General features: G+C 34.1%; 1 protein-coding gene across 3 annotated transcripts in view; it reads left to right on the forward strand.

The window, feature by feature from the left end:
* Nucleotides 1–23,062, forward strand: part of GALNT13 (polypeptide N-acetylgalactosaminyltransferase 13) — a 465,368-nt gene that overhangs the window by 174,800 nt on the left and 267,506 nt on the right. The gene's annotated exons all lie outside the window — the stretch shown is intronic.

The raw sequence follows: 23,062 nt of genomic DNA on the forward strand, positions 1-23,062 counted from the left end.
TCTTCTCATTTTCATCATAAACAACCATTCCCTTTGCTACCGCTGATTAGTTATATAATACTTACACCATGTAGTTTGAATACTATTAAAAGCTTCTTATTGCCTCTAGGATAAATCCAAAATTAGTAGCATAGTTATCGAGTCCCTGGTGAAAATGACTGTGAGGGATACCAATAAATAGCGACTCTCTTCCCTGCATGGGTTCTAAAAAATTGAAAAATATGAAAAGTGTTAGCAGTTGAAGGCTAAAATAGCACTTTTCTTAATGATAAAGATTAAATTACAACACAGAGCTTAGTATGAGAACCAAATGGCCCTGTTACCCAAATCCGACCAAATCGAGAATCAAGCAGACCGACCATCCAGGGTGGCACAGGGTGCTTGGGGAGGGCATACCCTATATCCTCAAAATAAGTAAGTAAGTAAATAAGAAAAGAAGTAAATTAATAAATAATTCTTTTTTGAATCCTTAAAACACACAGCAGATCACATCCTGAATTTCTTGCAACTGTAAGAAGTCTTTATTTTCGTAGGGGATTTGCCATACATTTACATAATTTGTTCCTTCAAATTAATGAGAGATTAGTGCTTCAGTGAATTTTTATTGAGTGCTGACTCTATTCAAAGCATAATGCTGGGTTTTATGGGGAAACAGAGATTAGGAAAGTCTCTGTTCTCCCATAGTTCATGAACTAGTGGGCAAGATGGACACATAAATAAAAACAAACAATAACACAAAACCTCTGGGACAACACTAAATATGAGAAATGCTATTATGAGTGAATGATGTACTATGGCAGTAGGAGGGAAGAAAAGTTAATTTTCTGTTCAGCAACAGATATTGCTTGAAGGAAAATGTTACAATAAATCAGAATTAAGGAAGAGCCTGTTTCAGTATCAGGTACATACATTATTAGGAGCTATATCCTTAGTTTCATGATGGTATTCAAAACGTTTGGGAGCTCTTCCTAGTAAAATGGCCTTCAGAGAAGATTTAATAGCACCACATGCTATCTGTCCCATTATTTTGTGTTATAATATTACCTAATTAAATATTAAGTATAAACATTTATATATAATGAATATATTTAATTAGAGTGTGTATGTATATATGTAAATTATATTGTGAACCTATATATAAAAACCTCTCAACACCTTTCCTTTTTTCCACATCTGACACCAAATCATTTCATATATTTATAAAAAATATAGAGATGGAAAATTTTTTCCCTCCTCCCTTTTAAGTTCTCTGGCTGGTCTAATAATTAAATTGACATAAGACAGATTAACAGGAGAAAAACAAATTTAGTTGTGCATATATGGAAGTCCTATTAAAAATATGAAACTCAATAAGGTGGCCAAGGTAGCCAGCTTTTATAACTTTTAGACAAAGAAACAATAAATTCGTGAAGAATTGACAAAATGATGAAGTTTGGGCTTGAGGTAGTAAATTAGTGAGGAAGTAACTAGATTTGTTTATGTAGCCTTCTTGGCCCTAAATTTCCTATCTCTGGTAATAAGGATGTCTCTGTTCTTCCTGGTGCCAGGAGAGTGCCTTTTACACAGGAGATTGATTTCCTGCTTTCACAGGGACAAGAGAGGGTCAGTGTCCTTGCACCGGATGTGTCTCAAATAACTTTAATTTAAAATAATCAATATACCAAAGCGGCATATTTTCAGGCGGCATATTTTGCTCCCCTTCAACAAAAAGGATGGCAACTTGCCATTGACATAATATTCAGAAGAATGTATTCAAACTATCTTTAATAATGTATCTTAAGCTTTTTTAAATGATTTTGTTTTGTTAGCAATGATTTTGTTTTGGCTCAGTAGAAGTAATGGATATATTGAGCTAGACTTGGAAGAGGATGTTTGAGTATATGTTATACATATATTTATTATTTCATTTAGGTTCAATGAAATATTTATTGACTCAAATTGAATTGAAGCTTGTTAGTTTATTCATCCTGTTGCTTTCATCAGGGGTTAAATTTATTTATTGGAATTTCGCTGTTAACAAGGGGTAGACTCTGGGACAAGGCAATGTTCAGACTTCAGTTATTTTAGCACTTTTACTTCAGATAATAATTTGAAGCTGTTTATATCACAGTACAGGAAGCACCATGAGAGATGAAAAATATGTGAGTAGAAGCAAATACTGAAAATTATGTAGCAACTAAAAAGCTGTTTTCTCTAGCTAAATTTGTCTGGCAAAATACTTGCAATCAGTAGAATGATGAAATAATATGAATTATTACTATAAAATAAATATAGCATCATGTAATTGTAAAAAACGTTGCTTACAGGTTTTAGTGATTATGAATAAATCTGCTATAAACATTCACATACAGGTTTTTATGTGGATAAAAGTTCTCAAATCAGCGGATAAATACCCATGAGTGTGATTGCTGCTCTTAAAGATGGTAAGACTATGTTTAGTTTTGTAAGACCTTGCCAAACTGTCTTCCGAGTTGTCTGTACCATTTTGCTTTCCCACCAGCAATGGATGAGAGTTCCTGTTGCCCTGCATCCTCACCAGCAATTGATATTGTTAGTTTTTTGGATTTTAGCCATTTTAATAGATGTGTAATGGTATTTCATTGTTGTTGTTTTAATTTGAATTTTCCTAATGACAAATGAAGTTAGTCATCTTTTCTTATGCTTATTTGTCATCTTTATACCTTCAGTGGTGAGATGTCTGTGCAGATATTTTGCATATTTTTTAACTGGGTTGTTTGTTTTCTTATTGTTGAGTTTCAGTAATTTTTTGTATATTTTAGATAGATGTTTTGTATCAGATATCTATCTTGCAAGTATGTTTTTTCCTGTCAGTGACTTTTCATTCTCTTAACATGGTTTTGTAGAGCAGAATTTTAAAATTTTAATAGAGTACAACTTATTTTTTCTTTCATGAATCATGCTTTTGGTGGTATATGTACAAACTCATCATCAAACTAAAGATCATGCAGATTTTCTCCTATTTTTCTAGAAGTTTTAGAGTTTTGCATTTTTCATTTAAGTCTGTAATATATTTTGAGTTAATTTTTGTGAATTATGTCAGGTCTGTGTCTAAGTTTATTTACATTTTTCAAAGATCTGTTGACTACGTTTGTATTGGTCTATTTCTGGTTCTCTATTCTTTCCATTGAACTATGTGTCTATTCTTTTGCCCAATACCACAATGTTGTGATTGCTTAATTTTGTAGTAACTCTTGAAGTCAGGTAGGATCAGTCTTCTAATTTTGTTCTTCTTCAGTGTTTTGTTATTTATCATAGACTTTTACAACTAATTTTTGAAATAGTTTGTCAATGTGTACATAACAGCCTCCTGAGACTTTGATTGAGTTTTTTTTAATTTACAGATCAGGTTGGGAATAATCGACATCTTACCCATATTGAATCCTCCAATCTATGAAAATGGAATGTCTCTCATTCATTTTATTTCTTTGATTTGTTTCATCAGAATTTTATAGTGTTCCACATATACGTTCTGTACATCTTGTTTTCTAGTTTAATTCCATCATGGTCTGATAACATACTTTGTATGATTTTTATTCTTTTAAAATTTTTATGGTGCATTTCATGTCTCAGACTGTGATCTATCCTGGTGAATCTGCTATGTGAGTTAAGGTTTATTCTGCTGTTGTTAGATGGAGTGTTCTACAGATATCAATTAGATCAAGTATAGGGCTGTTCAGGTAATCTAGATGCTTACTGATTTTCTCCCTGCTTGATCTATCAATTCTTGGAAGAGTGCTGTTGCAATCTCTAATAATATAGTAGATTTGTCTGTTTCTCCATGCAGTTCTATCAGATTTTGACTCATTTATTTTAATATTCCTTTATGAGGCATATACATGTTGGAGATTGTTGTCTTTTTTGGAGGTTTGACCACTCTATCATTATGTAACACTCCTCTTTATCTCTGATAATTTTCCTTGTTCTGAAATCCACTTTGTCTGAAATTAGTATACCTAATTCAGCTTACTCTTGAACTGTATTAGCATGGGTTGTCTTTCTCCATTCCTTTACTTTTAACCTATCTGAGTCTTTATATTTAAGGTTGGTTTTTTTGTAGACAACATAGATTTCGGCCTTTTTATTTTATCCACCCTGACAGTCTGCCTTTTGTTGGCGTATTTAGACCATTCATGTTTAAAATGGTTGTTGGTATAGTTGGATTAATATCTACCATGTTTGTAACTGTTTTCTCTTCATTGCAATTGCTCTTTGCATCTTTTTACCTCTACTTTTCCTGCCTTATCTTAATATAATTGATATTTTTATGTGATTCTATTTTATCTTCTCTCTTACTATATGTTATACTTCTTTTTTAAAAATTTAGTGGTTGCCCTAGAATTCACAATATACATTTTAAATTAATCTAAATATACCTTCAAATGATGCTTTACCACTTCACGTGTAGTTCAGATAACTTTTAACAGAGTATTAATTCCTCCATCCTATGCCTTATGACATTTCTTTCATACATGTCACTTGTCTATATGCTATAACCACCCAGTACCTTATTACTATAATTACTTTAGACAAATAGTTATTGGTCAGTTGATTTTAAATAACCTTGGCAAGGTAATTCAATGGAGATAGGGCAGTCTTTCTAACAAGTGGTGCTAAAACAATTGGCTATCCATATGCAGATATAAAAAGAAACTGAGCCTTGATAAGCATTTATTCAAAATTAACTTGAAATGGATTGTAAAGCTATGTGTAATAGCTATAATTATAAATATTTTAGGAGAAAATTTAGGAGAACATCCAATGACTTAAGGTAGGTAAAGATTTCTCAGGTAGGACACAAATGAGCAAACCATAAAGGAAACAGATATTGGTAAATTGGACTTCATAAAAATTTAAAATTCCGTTTTTCAAAAGATACTGTTAAGGAAAAAAATACTACAAAGTGTCAGAAAGCATTGCAAAACAAACATTTTATAATGGACTTTATCCAGCATATATAGAGAAGTCTTATAGCTCCATAATGTGATGAAAACTACCCAAATAAAACAAATGCGTAAAAAATTTGACCAGACAGTTCACTGGAGAGGATAATATGATAGCAAATATGCACATAAACAGATGCTCAAGATCATAGCATTAGGGAAATACAAATTAAATCCAAAATAAGAACAGACATCTACTAGAATGGCTGAAGCCAAAAGACTAAAAATAACAAGTTCTGGCTAGAATGCAGAGAAACTAGAAATCTTATTCATTGCTGGTGGAGATGGAAAAAGATACAAACACTTTGGAAAACAGTTGGGTAGTTTATTATAAATTTAACCATATACTTACCATATATTCCACCAGTCCAATTCCTTAATATTTACCCAAGAGAATATGTTCACACAAATACCCATGCACAAATGTTCACAGACACTTTATTTAAAACATCCAACAATTGGAAACAATCAAATGTCCACTAACTGGGGAATGGATTAAACAAATTTTGATATGTATTTACTGAGAAATACTACTTAGTAATAAAAAGAAAGAACAAATTGATGCACAGAGGAACATGACTGAATCTCAAACATTGTGCTAAGTGAAAGAAGCCAGACACACAGAGAAAAACAGAAAACTGAATACTGTGTGATTCTATTGATATAAAATTCTAGAAAAGTAAAAATTATGGGAATACAAGACAGTTACAGTGATTATCAGGGGCTGGATGCATGAAGAGCAGATTATCTGCAAATGAGCATGATGAAAATTATTGCATTTGGGAAGTAGTCTATATTTTGATTTTGGTGGTGATTATATACTGTATACATTTGTCAAAACTGATCTTAATAAGGATGGTATTAGTATATCTGACTTTAAAAACTTTATGATATAGATAGTATAAACATCTATCAACCACAATCTTGGCCAAATTACCCTAAATTCTCACATTAAAGGCCTATTTATGCCATTATCTATTGCCCTATTCAAATTTGCCTTTCAACAGAAAAATTACAGGGCATCCAAAGGCAAGATACAACACAATCTGAAGCAATAAAGTCATCATCAGAACTAGACTCAGATGTGGTTCAGAGGTTGGAAGTTTCAGCTATGGAATTTAAAATAGTTATGATAATATGTTACAGAGTCTAGTGGAAAAGGTAGACAACATGCCACATCAGGTAGATAATGTTAGCAGAGATATGAAAACCATAAGAAAAAATTAAAAGGAAATATTAGAAACTAAAAAAGAAAACATAGTAGCAGGAATGAAGAATACATTGTGTGCTCGTAGCAGACTTGACACAACCAAGGAAAGAAACAGCTAACTTGAAGATAGGGCAGTAGAAATTATCCAAATTGAAATGCCAAACATTTGCCAGACAAATGTAGAAAAAAACTACAATGAGCTATCATCACATACCCATTTTTAGGCCCAAATCAGAATGGATAACAATATCTAGTAGTGGCAAGGATGTGGAGCAACTGAAACACTCACACATTGCTGGTAGGAATGTGATTTGGAGAAATGTTTGCAATTTTTTATAAAGCTAAAAATATACTTACCATAGAGTTCACCAGTTTTATTGTTAGCTATTCGCTCAAGAGAAATGGCTATTGATACACTCAACAATACAGACGAATCTTTACAATATGCTGAGGGAAAGAAGTCAGACACAAAAGGCTACATACTATATCATTCTGTGTATACAGATACTTTAAAAACAAATCTAAACCATAGTGACGGAAGACACACAAGCAAGTCTGAGCATTTATGCATGCTTGACTAGAAGGAGCACATGGGGACTTTGGGGCTGATGGATATTTTCTGTTTTGGTTGGAATGGTGGTTGAATAGGTTTATACATTTCTCAAAATTCACTGCACACATAAAATGAGAGTATTTTATCATATTTAAATAACACCTCAGTAAAATTAATTTTGAAAAATATGTCTTAACTATGAAGGCCAAGAGTTAACCTTAAAATTAGTGACGTATCTGGGTTTTCTTTCTTTTTTTCTGTCTCTCTTTTACCTGAAGATGGGCATAACTAGAATGTACTTCATTATCTTAAGAGATATTTATTCATCCAGAGGAGGGCAAGCTGATTTATATGGAAGATAGGCAAACTATACATCTAATAATTATATGGATACGATAAAAAAGAAAAAAATGAGAGATCCACCATTTGCAGATTTCTAGCCATGAGGAATATGCTCACAGGCTTGGAACAATGGATTCAGAATAAGAACCAGGTACATTTGTCATTATGTTTTAAATTGATTTACTTACTCTGATGTAGTCAGGTTGGCTCTTTATATTCGTTGTAGGTCTTTGTCCAACTAACAATATACAAATAAAGCCACTATCTAAAGGGATGTTATGTTTCCTGGAGAAATAATTATGCAGTTGTTAGAATCATTTTTTTTAAGGATGAAATATTTGGATATGTAGGCTGTGTTTGCTTTGTTACAACCCAAATTAGTTATGGCATTGGAGCAGTAAAATATATACACTGCTCTCTTATTACAGTCTCTCTCTCACTTGTAGGAAAAATTTAATTATTTTTAACAGATGTAAATTCTCTGAATTAACATGAAGAATGATCAGTTCAGTATTAAAGAGGGACATTTTAAATCGGTGACCATGAGATTAAGGTAAATTGATTAAGCAAGGGAGAGATACTGTGCTCTGAGAATTATTCAGTGGAATTTGATGGCTTTAAATTAATTTTAAATATACAGCACAGTTTGAACTGGATCATAGATCCTGCATTGAGTTTTGGATTTCTAGTAAAGAGATAATTAAAGTAACCACATTAAAAGGAATGCTACATAAAGCCTTCTGGAGAGATTTTGGACAGATACAGTATGTGTATATGGGTAAATAGCAGAAACTCTGAGGTTAAGCTGCCTGGGTTTGATCAGGCTTCACTTGTTAACTGGGCAAGCTTGGAAGTTATTTAAGCTTTCTATATGTGTGTGTTACCTTTTCCATAAAATTGAGATGGTGATAAACAGTGCCTATCCCATAGACTTGTTATGCAGACTAAATGAGTTAATATATGTAACATGCTTAGAACGGTGTCTAGCACATTAACACAGCTGAAGTATTACCTGTTTTGTTATTGTTTATATTGGACAGTAACACGATTTTACATTGAAACATTTCTGGTGGTAGTAAGAATGGATATCATAGAAGAAAACGAAAACCATTGGTGGGTGAAGCAAAACTATGGAATGTGTAAGATGTGAGAAACACTGGGGTAGAATTTTTTCTGTCCTATTCACTGATATATGCCAAGTATCCCAAATATAGCCTGGCATATAGAAGTCAATAAATGTTTGTTCAGTTGAATTATGTTGAAGGTTAAGAGATGGCTTCAAAAGAGTTAAATGTTCAGTTGTATCCGAACAATTGTAACTAAACGTGCAATATACATAAAAATAGAACTTGAAACTGTTTCATGAAATACTACCTCAAACTTGAAAAAGGAAAGCTACATGAATTAGATAATTTGCAGGTAGGGAAAAAGGCTGCAAAATATCTTGATAAGACATTGGAAATGACAGGACAAAAGAAAGTGATAATAATTCATATTAGGTGAGAAAGAAATGAAAAGAAGTGGAAGAACTCTAAGGAGAAAAAATTTTTATTAATCCATGAATTCCTGAGTTTTTCTTCTTGGAAAAATATATCATACTGAACCTTGCACGATTAAACTTGACAAAGTTTGGTGCCATCTTCCCTGCTTCCTTTTTTCTAGTCTGCGTAGTTAAAAGATGACCAATAGGGATGGAGTTTACCTGAATAATCACATTGAAACTGAACTTTGTAACTGCCTTGGACCTCTACTTATAGCTTGCTTTAAAGTCATAGGAACATCTTGTCAAGAGCAGAAAGCCTTCACATAATGATCCCAGATTTTTCCTTACAGGGAGATAATGTACCTTCTTCAACATCTCAAGCAGGTGGTCCCTGACTATGTTTTGATGAGTGGACACATTATGTCAGTTAATAGGCAAGGCAAAATAGCAAGCTGCTACTGTTGTGTGATTCTGTTTAGTTGAGTGTGATACTCAATATGTAAAGGAATTTTACTCGCTTTTCTATGCTCCCATTAATCTATTTTTTCTGAGACACATACTTTTGCTTTTTAAATTATCATAAATTATTGTTAAGATCATGGAGATAAATTTACAAGACTGATTTGCAAGTTAAACTCAACTTTATTTTGTAACTCAGATAGCTGGGGTAGAGAGAGATACTCTGACTCTAAACAATTCTCTATTCAAAACACTGTGCATTCAGACAAAACAACTAAATTTCTAATCTTGAGATATTGTGAGTCCATAATTTTATAAGATGTGCAGGTATCTGGGTTTTGATGAATGCAAGTCAGTGTGGCCTAAACATACAGTGCATGTACCTATTCAGATGAAGTCTTTTTCACCCAATTGGTCTCCCATTTGAAAGTACATGAAAAAAGCACAGTATATAGGAGAAAAAGATCCCAGTGTGAAAGAATAGATCTGGAAAGAAACAATACGTAAGGGATAGTGCATGGTTTTTCTGTGCTGCAATGGAAGATGAACTAAATTTGATCAATAAGCAATCTTAAAGCCCACTTCTAAAAGTACGCTCATCTTATAGGTCTACTTTAAAAAACCTCATTTTGAAATCACTGGAGTATTTTTACCTCTATGTACTATAAAATAAGAAAGGAAATAATTCAATTCAGTTCAGTGATGCAGAGGAGTAAATATAAAATAACTGAAAATATGACAATATAATGATACATATTAAATTAGTTGCTCCTCCCCAGTAGCATGAATAAAAGTGCTGTTAACCATAAATTGCAATAAAATTACCTATTGGATGACATTAACCCCTAATATAAAGAAATTTTAAAGTTGTTTCGTAAAATGAGTGGTACTATTTATTCCTATAAAAAACTGGATCTATTACTAAACATTGAAAGGCAACTATGCCAGAGTAAACTCCTTTTTTCTTCAAGCTAATATAAATTCATGGGAAAAATTCCTTGAAAGGTTCATAGTTATCTTGAAAATCAAGTCCAAGTGCAGAATCTCCAAAAATAAATTTTAACAATACGTTTTGTTTTAGGTAGGATAGGATTTAAATTAGCAAGGTGTAGGTAATGAAAATTAAATACTTTCATATGTAGTTATGAAAAAGTGAAGATGAAACCATCAAATATTATAAAACAAAGAAGGTAATGTCAGTAAAGATATTTTAAACATTACTACCAAATATCTCTGCATGTGTGTGTATACGTAATTTTTTGCACATATGTAAACATATATTTTATTATATATAGTCAAGTAGAATGTTAAGGATTTTAAGAGGAAACTATCAGGAAAGAAGAAGGAAGAGGTTATTGCTTATCTCCAGGCTTGGAGAACTGTCTGTTATTTTATACTGGTTCACTAACTTAATCTGTAGCTTGTCTAGGTGAGTAAGCACCCACAATATGCCTTTGACCTATGATGTCACCAAAATTCCCTTAAAAAAATAAAAACATTTAGAGAATAAAAGCCAGGGTACGTTTGACAATATTTCTTATAGAGCTGATGAGTTTTAAGAAAGAGTGTGTTCATTTAAACATGTACCTTATTGGTGGTTGAGCATTGTGTTGATTTTTATGACAGCATTTAAATTTTAGAGTTATCCTCTTTCTTTGGCACAGACAGTAAATGCTTATTAAATGAGTATTGACATAGGCCTTGTGTGTTTTGAATGGTTGAGTTCCTGGAATATTTGTATACTTTAAAAAGGGCAAAGATAGTATATGATGGATTTCTGAAATTTTAATGATATGTTTGCATTATTCAGCCAGAGCATTCAATTTAATTCTTTTGACTGTTAAATAAAGTCATCCTTTATTATAGCATATGATATGTATCCTTGTTGTTTTTATTCTTATTAACAGAAAATGCCTAGAGGCAGTGGAAAACTCAAAACTCAGTATAAATTAATGCTAAGCAATAAGACTTAGAATAACTGTGAGTAAACATAGAGATCAGCAGCTGGTATACAGATGGCCAATAAAATGTTGGAATGCCCAAAACATAAACATAAGGGGTGGCGGTAGGAGGCAGGTAGTGATTAGGTGTGTGATCGCTGAGGTTAGCTTTTAGTTTGGGTAGAACATTGGACTTTCTTTCCCACCAGAAATTTTCTCCATGAAAAAATAATTATCAAAATGTTACATTTCGCATTATGGTGCCTCTTGCAGCCAATTTACATCAGTTTATTTTGATGGCCTGAAATTATTGCTGGAGCTTCTGTGAAAGGTCTGATTTTAAAAATCAAGTAACCATTTAGGTAATTGGAAATCTGAGTCCATTACGTGACAGCTAAATTGAAGAATTGATATAATTTCATTTTTCTGAATTTACTGATGAAATATGCGAGCTTCCCCTCAGGGTTACATCTGATTATTCTGAAATGTAAACCTTACAAACTCTCATTAGCCTCATAATGTTTTTAGCATTGTAGAGACTGGCAATATTTTAACCCTACTTAAGAGATACATTCTGATTAATATTTAAAATAAAACAAGCAAATTGTACTTTTATGATTCCACTATGTGCCCCACCATTCTAAACTTCCTTTTCCAGTTTTTGTATTCCCCCCAACCCCACTCACCACACCACATCAGAATTCACACATATATACAATACCTTAACATACCTTATTCCATGAAATGTGACAATGGGATTATCAGGAAAGGCAGTAAAACTTGTGTACCATTTGAATCTAATGCATATTTTTGCCCTAAGAAATCCTATCCAGTAATTTTCTCTTTTTCTTGATATTGTGCTGTTAAGAAAAATCAGTAAGAAGGTCAACCCATGTCCAGCATCAAGAGGTGTGTTCCAAAATGAAATGGTACCTATATAACAATCAACTAACAACAACAACAACAAATGACCCTTTTTGACAGCAAAATGTCCTGAGACAAGAAAAAATGCATGTTATTATCACGTTATCTACAGTGATTTCCAAAATGTGCTGTATGCACTCCAGGGATGCATAAGATACTTTATTGAGGTGGAAAAAGGAAATACTAGAATTTTTCTTTATTTTTTACCTTATTTTAAATTGTCTATTTTTGGTTGGCCATAATACCTACATTAATCATTAATAAATAAAAAATTTGTTACAGATACATGCTTATACATTTTTTAATTGATTGAAGAACATGACCAAAACGAAACATTGAAGACCTTTAGGAAAGTATATTAGACACTTAAAGTAGAATTTAATTCAGAGTAAATGATGGGTTAAGAGCTAGTTAAAGTGGTTTAAGTGTCGACTTTGTCATGTAACTGGAATCCACTACAGCTCCCACAAACCTTTCTAAACTCTTTTGTCAGCAGGAAACAGGTGGCACACTTCAAGCAAGTAGCCAAGCAGAATATAATACAAGGGCTATTTACTAAGGAGTCAACAGAGTTTAGAACAAACAAGAGCTGGTTGTATACTGGGGCTAGCAATTATGGGACATGTCATTACTACTCCCAGATCTTAAGTGGAAGAGGAGGAAGCCATTATATGAACTCATAAAAAATACCTCTATGGAGAGGACCACTTGACAGAGACAGAGCCTTTGGTTTGAGGACAGAGTCAGTTTGTGACTACTACACGAGGAAGAATCAAGGGAGTAAATGTCTTGACTTTATTTTTGTCCTACCTCCGAACTCCTACTCATTCCTCCCATTGGCCAAATCCAATCCAAAACCAGAGAAGAAAGTGCACAGATATAGTCCATATAGCTCAGCCTCCTGGGGCATAGCTTGAGAAAGAGAAGAATGGAGTGTGGATCTAGAGGGACAAATTGAAAATTTCCTGCATTCCATTCCTCTTTCTTCTCAGCATCTGCTCTTTTCTAGACGAAAAATGTGTGTCCCCAAGGATATACAAATCCCATCAACTACCATGTCCTCAAGAACTGATTCCAGTTTAGTCATATTTCCCCCAAAAATCTAAAATGTTAGTAAGCCTCAATGCTCTTCATATAACGTAATCTAGAAAAAAGTAAGGAAAGGAATTCTTAATCAACATAAAATATAGCTGCGATAGTCTCATGACGTATGTAGCTGCTTGTGAGGTCTTAGATGATAATTAAATATTCCTTTAGCTACACCCATTCAATGTATATCATAATCTCTGCCCATAACTAATCTGTACAGTATTCTTTACCTGGCGGTATGATCCTGGGGTATAAGCCTTTGATTGGTTTTGCTTTTACTGAATTGCTTCGTCATTTTATTATCCAGCCTATTGCAGAAGTCAGGTGCTCCAGAGAAACCTCTAAGTTCCAGAAATAGTTCTCCGTGCCTCCCCTGTGTGACAGCAATCTAATGTCCTATTGGTAAATAGCATCAGTCACATCAACCATTATTGTGGTCCCTTTCTCTGCCAGTAAGTTCAAAAACTTGAGGAGCTCTAACGGCCATAGGGCAGATTCAGTTTCCAATTTAACAGAGCCATGATTGTGTTCTCTAGTGGAAGCATTTCTTCCATGGGTACTAGTACCCTTCTATGCATAAAGCCCGAGGTTATAGAGATAGAAAGCAAATATTCCTTCAACGCATTATCCGTTGAAGAGGCCGTTCTTACTTCCATTCTTGGGTCCTGAACCTATGCATTCTGTCTATATGAGAGATGGCATCACACATTGGATATTGGTTTAAGATGTATAACATCCTGTGGGATGGCATCCCAAATCCACGAGGTTTTGGCTCCCAAATGATACCACAGTATTCTTTAGCAGATCATTCTGTTCTATCAAGTCAGCTGCTTCTAGATGTTAAGACCAGGCGATTTTCTGAGTGAGCGTATGGTCACATTTCTTTTGCCATAAATTATTTCCCCTGTTCTGTGGTGAGATTATGTCAAAAGCAAAGGAAAATAAGGATTTTTTAAGTCTGGAGATGGTGGTGCTGACAGCATTATGGCCAGAGAACACAGATTCTAGATACTGTCTCTCTGTAAGAAGACATTTTTCCCCACAATGATGAAAGGAGTCTAATAGAATCAACCTCACATTAATTGGTCAAGCATGGTGCCATATGAATGGCTTTGTGTTGTCTTCTGCTATTGGCAAGTTGCATGGCCATAAGCATGTCAACTGTGGTGAGAAGCTCATGTTGTCAAATCTATGCATAGTGTTCATCTGAGCTATCCTGGCCTTTTAGTACTTCTCCCATTGAGAAAGCACTGAATTAACTGAAGAAAGAGACTAATTGACAGCTATAAGAAGTATAATCTTGTCTATCTAATTATAGAGAGGCTCCTCTGTAACGGAAGCGCTCTCTTGAAGATTACATGGGACACGGATATTCATCTTTTGTTCCCATGTCAAGCGCACCACTCATATTCTTCTCTATCAGACCTCCTTATCAATTTCCAAATCTAGTTCTTTTCAAGACTCTTACCAGCTGCCCAACTGGTTAGCTACTGCTCATGGATTAGTGTAGATCCCTACCTCAAGCCATCATTCCCTTCATACAGTACTCAGTCAAATTTCCTCTCTGATTTTCTGCCTGGTGGGAGGATTTCCTTTCACACACTGACTTTCAGGATAACCCCTGAGGAGGGTTGCAAAGAAGCAGCTTCTAGCATGTGCTAGCATAAAGGTTATATTCTTATTTAATCTAGGCTTGCACTTTTCCTTCCTTCATTAACTGGTCATGGGGCACTCCCCGTGAAATTATAGTTGTGAGTGAGAGAGCCAACCCTGAGCAACACATACAGAGGGAACCAGGGAAATAAATACTTTAGCCTCATTCATCTCCTGTCCCCTAATATCTGTCAATATTTTCCCAGTCAGAAGTCAAAGGGCAAAGGAGCCTTGTTGATGTGGACGTAGAGGTCAGCAACCTAGGACACAGAGTACATTAAAGACGGTGCAGAGTGAGGTTGGTGGGCTAAAATGGAGACATTTAGCACAACTGCCATCAACAAAGTCCCACAAGCCAGCAGTAGATTTCATTTTGTGACTTAAAATGCTTTAAGGTATTTGAGATGATCCATTTTTCTGCTCATCCTTAATCCAGTATTTATAATTTATAATTTTTAATTGCAGACTTTTGTGAGGATTCATGACAGCCTGCTGAGGACTCATAACAAGCTGCTGAGTAATATTTCCCTCACATTTTCTGTGACTAATATTAGTTAATAAATTTTGAGCATTATTAAATATTTCACACAGCTTCATAATAAATAAATAAAATCTTACATTCAGAAATTATTTTAAAAATATGTGTGTACTTCCTCAATTGGATGTACAGTCAATGAACGCAGTGTTATCTTTTTGCCAAACTGAGTATATTTTTGCAAACTTGATATGTGTGAGAATGCATGCAATGCCAAGAGTTTGTTGTTGTATCTCTTAGGAACCATTTAAAATGAATGTTAGGTTATGTAAGGGGCTTTTTTAAAATGACTATTGTTCCACTTGAGATGTCGCCTTACAAAGGGCTTCCCCGAGCATCTGGCAGCCAAAATTCGTGCTTTTGTTTCCAAAGAATTCTTTTCTAAATTTTTTTTGGCAGTTTAGGTGGAGGTCAGGGGTTGGGGAGATCTCCTATTTGAAGCTGGAACTAAGGCTATTATCAGAGCCATTGCAAGATGAGGGCCTTTTAAATACTTTTATATGGAAGCTCACTCTTAATGCAGAAGGAAATAATTTCATATTTCAGCATTATTTTATTACTTTAGTGAACACTTTAAGAGTTGGGCCAATTGTTTCCAGGAAACATTTATGACTGTAACATGTGCCAAACAACCTCTTACTGTGTATAAGAATAGCATTGCCTTAAGAGATGTGTAGAATGTTTTGTGAGGATGATTGTGAAAGGAAAGTGAAACATTTTTATATTAATATAGGAATTTTCTTTTTCCTAAAAAGGAACCAGAAGTTTGCTACTTGTCCCTGCTCAGCTACAACGTGTCTTCCTATCTATGAATTGTAGTGAAGTTCTTGTGAGGAGCTTTCCTACTAGAACAAACCATATAATTCTTTATGGATCCTATTCTACCTGCTGTTCATCTTATGTACATTAAGAAGCTTTCCTTCCTTCGGGAACTCCACCTAACTCTGATCCTTACTTTTTCATGCCCCCAGTATCTACTGACTTCACTTTGTGCCTATCACTGCAAAAGCAAGGTTATATCTTTATATGTGGGTCACCATCTTCACTGAACCAGATTTTTGATTAATATGTAGCTGAAATCACCTTATTGGGTAATGTTGAAGTAATTTGGAAAGCAGAGAAAATGCTAAAGAAAGAATGTAAAAGCTGCTTTAATCTAATGAACCACTGGGCAGGCCCAGTAGCATAGGGTTGAGTTCATGCACTCTGCTTTGGCAGCCCAGGGTTCCCAGGTTCAGATCCTGGGTGCAGACCTAGCACTGCTCCTCAAGCCATGCTGTGGCAGCATCCCACATAAAATAGAGGAAGATTGGCACAGATGTTAGCTCAGCAAAAATCTTATTCAACCAAAAAGAGGGAGATTGGCAATGGATGTTAGCTCAGGCCCAATCTTCCTCACACACACAAAAATAAGTAAATAAAATAAAATAAAAAATAATCTAGTGAACCACTGCTAATCTTCTTTGGTGACATATGCATACACATCATATATTTTTTTATAGAAATGGGCTTTTTTTTCTTTTTCCTAAAGAAGATTAGCCCTGAGCCAACATCTGTGCCAATCTTCCTCCACTTTATATCTGGGTTGCTGCTACATCATAGCTGATGAGTGGTGTAGGTCCGCACCCAGGATCTGAACCTGCGAACCCAAGCCACCAAAGTGGAGCACACTGAACTTAACCACTATGCCACAAGGCTAGCCCCAAAATGGGCTTATTTTTAACGTTGTTTCATGACCCTTTTTTCTTAAGTATAATACGAATGTCTTCTATATCTTTAAATATTTTTCTATAGCATAGTTTTAATTACTGTATAGTTTTCTTTGTATAGATATAACAGTTTATATAATATTTAGCATATATATAATATATAGATATATAGATATAGGGGGAGAAATAGAGAGAAAATACATTAATCACATACTTGCTTTATTTAAATAGTGGTTTCTTCACCTGCTTAGGATCTGATTTGTCATCTGATTAAAACTCCTTAAGGCCATAGTCCACATATTTTAATTGTGTGCCACTATCAATAAAAATTTTTGAGCTTGTACTAATGTTATAAATTTATTTATAATGCATACAGGTATTATTCTTAACACAAATGTTAGATACTAGTGGGGACTAATTTTTTAATATGAAAAATAAATATGAAGTAGAAGTTTTACATTTTTTAAAATACCACAGTGGGTAGTTTTATGCATCTCTGAGATGGAGAAAAACTTTATTTTAATTACTCTGTTCATCGGTCCTTCAGTAGAAGAACTAGAGTGTCTCAAAATTTCCTTCTGCTTTTTTTGATTTATTCATTGATTGAACAGTGGCAGGCACTGGGCTGAGTCAGTGAAGAGGCAGAATGTATTAGTGGGTCTTCAAAGACTACAGAGGAAAGAACAGAGTGTATTAATAAAAATAACACTAGCAGGTATAACAGATAGGTCTGAAATCCCAATGGTTTAGCAAAATAGAGTTGTTTTTCTCTTTGTCAATTACGCAGTGGGTATGCCTGATCTGCCAGTGGCTCTCCTCCCACTGGGGTTCAGACAACCTATGTTACTACTTTCTTGTGATGGCTCTTCAACACGTGGCTTCCAAAGTTGCCATAGCAAGGGAAAGAGCATGGAGAATCACACGTGGGAAGTTGTTATGGGCCAGGACTGGACTTGGCACAGATCATTTCTATCCTCAGTTACACAACCATAGTTTACTGCAGGGGAGGCTGGGGAATGTTGTCTAGCTGTCTGTCCAGGAGGAAGAGAAAATGGATAGTTCAATGCTTAGACTCTCTGCCAGAGCATGTAAACAGGTAGTGGCAATGAAGTGTCATAAAAGAGATAATGGAATAAAGTAAAAAAAGCTATGAAATCATAGAGGAGAGAATGATTACCTTATCTGAAAGTTGAAACTGGTGAACAGGAATTATTTCAGTCATCCGAGATAGAAAGAACTTCCTGTCGAAAGGAACATCATATGGAAAGTCAAACGTTGAGAAAAAGAGTAACTCCAATATTGCATGGTTAATCTGCAATTTCCTCATTAAATTTCTACTTTTTCAAACAGATTTTTAAACAAATTTGCAAACATTTATGCATAAGGAATAATATTAATTGAATCATGGTTTATAATGGAGATTATTGAAAATAACATAAATAGTCAATGAAAAAGTATTGGTTAAATAAATCATGGCATAACCAAGCTATGGCATATTTTGCAGCCACTAGAAAGTAGGTATGGATTTGCATATTTATTTGGAAAGATTTCCACAACTGCTTTTTAAATGATAAAAACAAGCATGTATGATAATGATAATGATAAATGAAATGATAGGATTCAGTGTGTATAAATGATTTTACTTTAAATACATAAGTATGTTTCTAAATAGGTTAAAGTTGACTATTCAAGCAGTAGTTTTGCTAATTGCTCACTTCTTTTTCGAAGTGGCTACCTACCTACCTACCTCGCTCCTGCTCGCTTTCCCTACCATCTTCCTTTCTTGCTTTCTTTTTCTTTTTTTTTTTTAATGAGGAAGATTGGCCCTGACCTAACATCTGTTGCCAATCTTCCTCTTTTTGCTTGAGGAAGATTGTCCCTAAGCTAACATCTGCACCAGTCTTCCTGTATTTTGTATGTGGCATCCCACCGCAGCATGACTTGATCAGTGGGTGTGTAGGCCCACCCCCAGGACCTGAACCTGTGAACCCTGGGCCGCACTTAACCACTGTGCCACTGGGTTGGCCCCATTCTTTCTCTCTTTTAAATGAGCGTGTATTTTTATTTATCATAAAAACGATATATTTTTGACTTAAAAAATAAGTGAAACACAGTTTTCAAAGTCAGTATTCCCTTGGTTCTGCAGATGATCTCTCACTTAGCTAGCTGGTGGAAAATGCCACCTTATTGATTATCTAACAGAAGGCACTTTTCCAGGCAAGGGTAGCTAATGTCCGCTGGACTTGATCACTTCAGGGCTTGCTATTTGCAGCTTTCTTGCTGCCTAAAAATCTACTTACTAAAATATAATGGACAAAAATCAGAACACCACATGTGGCTATGACAAAAAATAAAAAGTTGTTGTCAGATGTGTCAGATTTATAAAAATTGTTTATAGTCCTTTTTCAAAAAGATAGTAAATGAATCACCATTTTTCACACACTAAATAGAATGAATTTGGTTGTTTAATATGTAATATATTGAAGTATATTATTATAATATTGATACTATAATATTGATATGGAAGCCTAGTATTATTTCTAACAGAAATGAGCCAAAACAAGTATATACTGAATTCCTTTATTTTAATGAGAATTACCTTTTATTCAATGAGAATAAACTCAGGGTCTGTAGATTGGCCAAAGAGCGTGGCCCAGGAAACGCGGAGGAGGGCAAAGTGGTTTGGATGATAGAAGTTGGTCCCATTGGTGTGATTTCCTCATCTTCTGACTCTACTACAAACACATTTATGATTGACAAGACAAAAAGCATTGTCTTAGGGAAATTATTAGCAGCAGAGTATGAATATTCAAACATGAGAGAGAGACTAAAAGTCAAGGTTTTTAATTTATTACAGCTGACAAATTGGAAGTGATAAAAGTAAGAGAAGAGCTGTAGTGTCAATGCAAAGAAAGATTTTAAAGGTAAATATACAGAAATTAACAAACAAGCAGATCTGAGAATGGAAATACAATTTAAAGTAGTTTTTGGAAAGTGTGGCACATGGAATAATATTTAGATTTTGGTTCAGTGTTATGCTTTTACCAACATGTATCACATATTACTGTGTTCTTTAGCAGAATAAAATCACTACTTCAAAATCAATTAAAAAGATTTTTTTACTTGCAGGTTTTTTCTAGATATAGGTCGTCTCATCTCTCTTTTTTCAAATAGACAATGCTCCTTGTTAATGGGGCATTTCTGCAAATGAAAAAATGTTCATGATGCAGTGTACATAAGCAAATAAAGCAATTAATATATCGTGTTCCTTTTGGTAGACTGATCCATGGATTTATTTATATTTTAGTTGTCATCCTCTTTATCAGCTGGAATTCTAAGATTTAAATAAATCTCCTGTAAATCTTTACAGTATGTACTATGTTAAACAAAAAGAAAGATATATATAAAATGACTCCGCTTTATGTTTTTACAGGCATTATAATGTAATTTTAAGTTATTATCTACTTATTTATTCATTTATTTATTTATTTATTGTGAGGAAGCTTAGCCCTGAGCTAACATCTGTGCCCATATTCCTCCGTTTTGTATATGGATGCTGCCACAGCATTGCTTGATGAGTGGTGCTTAGATCTATGGCAGGGGCCCGAACCTGCCAACCCTGGGCCGCCGAAGCAGAGCATGCAAACTTAACCACTATGCCAATGGGCTGGCACCAGTCATTTGCTTTTTAATGATTTCACCATATTATTAGGAAGAAAATAACTTACCATATAGTATATTAATATATTTTTTCAGTCCAAACTAGCTTTGGAGTTGAGATTTTCCGTCCATTATTCAAATCAATAATCAAGAAATTATAATGTAAAATTACTTCCCTTATGTATTACATTTGCCTATTAGAAAAGTACACAAACATTTCAATGAGAAATTTTTTTAGTTCACCTGTGAGGGAGCATGTTATTTTGTGTGTGTGAGTGGTCTTTGTTCTTTTTAAACTACGTAGTGGAGAGAAATCAATAGGTGGGAAAAAAAAATAGGAGTTGCTGTTTAAAGATTCTGCAGATCAGAGACAAGCCACGTAGCCCAATTACTTAATCTTTTCTGTTTCCTATTTATATTATTTGAAGGGAAAAAAAAAGCAAGATGAATTCCTCCAGGTAAGAGCCAGAAAAGAAAAAATCTGCTCCAACCTTATAATTACTTAGCATTCTTTTTGCTCAAGCAAGGTGAAAAACACTGATAAGTCTCCTGATGCACAAGAAAAAAACATTTCATAAAATCTCGAATATGCATTCATTAGAAGTTATTATAGAAAAATATATTTAACTGTGGGGAGGAGACACAACCTGACACACATTGTGATCTATTCTCCACTAAAAAACAGAATAATTAAGGAGAATGATTGTGTGTGCTTGCAAACTAGTTCTACGTGTAACGATACTGTTTATGACGATTTTATTTTTGTTGATGATACTGTAACATGATACACTTACTCCTACTACCACCTACAAAACTATAATCTTCATAATGCTAAGCCAAGGAAGTGGTCACATCTTTGAATATGTTGCAAAAACCAAGTGTACCTTACCTTGATCTTCATGCCTTAAGATGTAGTTAAGCTCCATGTCTTTTCCGCATAGAATAAAAGTTGATCCCATCTGCTTGCTACCCTTTGTAGCATTTTGTTGAGCCTTGCTTCTTTCTCTGCAACATAATGTGTTTTTGTCAGAGTTTATGGAGGACCTTTTAAAGAACTGTGAATGGTGAATTGCTTTTTTAATTTCTAAAAATTCTAAAAAAAATTTTTAACCTCAAATTCTTTAATTATTCAAAAATTCTTTACCCCCCAAAAAATTAATCCTATTTTTTCTGGCATTAGGTTATAACTAGGATATGTAACACATATATATGCATATATATATGCATGTATATACATACAAATAATATATAATACATAAAATATCCATGGTTAGTAGTATCATGTAGCCTGATTATGTTCTTTACTTCGGAGTTAGAAAGACTTCTGAGGGAGGGATAGAAATTAATTTTGAACACTTCTTGTGGAATCAAACAAAATAATGCTAGAAATAGAAGGTACTTTAATGCCTATCTAAGTCCAGTGTCTCACCAAGAGCACAAATTCAGCCAAAGCCAGCTCCAGAAACCCCATCTGATGTCAGGAACAAGAAACTGACTAACTCCTAAAAGAAAATATTGCACTTAGAATTTTATTTCATAAATTGAGCAAAATACACTTTCTCATAAAATTCCTGACATCATTTCCGTTTTTGCTTCTTAAAGTGAATGAGATTCTTCATGAGCTTTCTTTAGATGACAGGTTTTTTAATAATTTGAATTTGGATACATGTATCTTTTTGATTTTAAACTTTCCTAGTTCTTATCATTTTTCTATATACAGGGAGATTTCCATGCTAAATGTCTTCCTGATACCCATATCTGAAGGTCCTTGGAGAAGCCTATTCTCTTTTATAGTTTCACTCATGCCATTCCAAAGCCAGGAAAGCCTTTCTAAGAGAATGATCAACTGGATGAGCAATTGTATATTAGACTGGTAATACCAGGCTTGATGTTTTGTAACTGCAAAGGTCAAATCAGAGGAAAATTTACTTATTGTGTTTTAGTTTTGAGCATCTTCTTATATTATTTTAGAGTTTGTATTTTTATGAAATGCTACAATTTACAAAGTATTTTCACATGCAAGTTATCTTTTAAATTTTTTACAATATTTTAATGTAATTTGTTTCCAAATAGTTGCTATTTAAAGTGTGTGGAAATTAAATTCAGTAAGATTAATGTGTTAGGAACTATAATCTAGCAAAACATTGGGAAAGTCAAGACCAGAACCACATTTCTTTCACTTTAACCTAGTTTAATGCCATTATGAAGAGTAAGTTCAGGGTACATTAGGACTGACTGGAACCTTTTATTATTATATGTTAACATACAGACAGATAGACAGGTGTGCACACATACTCCCACTTACACATACACATCGAAATATGTATTTTAGACCGAGAAGGGACGTGAGTGTAGTGACATCTTGGAGGAGATGGCAAGCACATTAGCTGGTATATCAAATCCTGAGTTCTCTTAATCAACAGTCAAGCCCAGAATATTGCTGTGGGCAATGCTGGAAGTGATCCAATTAAGGAGCACACAGTATCCCAATCCAACTTGAAGTTTGACATTATATGCCACCACTATGAAAGTTCTTTTTACTTA

This window comes from Equus quagga, chromosome 4 (genome assembly GCF_021613505.1).
Source record: "Equus quagga isolate Etosha38 chromosome 4, UCLA_HA_Equagga_1.0, whole genome shotgun sequence".
Classification (NCBI taxonomy): domain Eukaryota; kingdom Metazoa; phylum Chordata; class Mammalia; order Perissodactyla; family Equidae; genus Equus; species Equus quagga.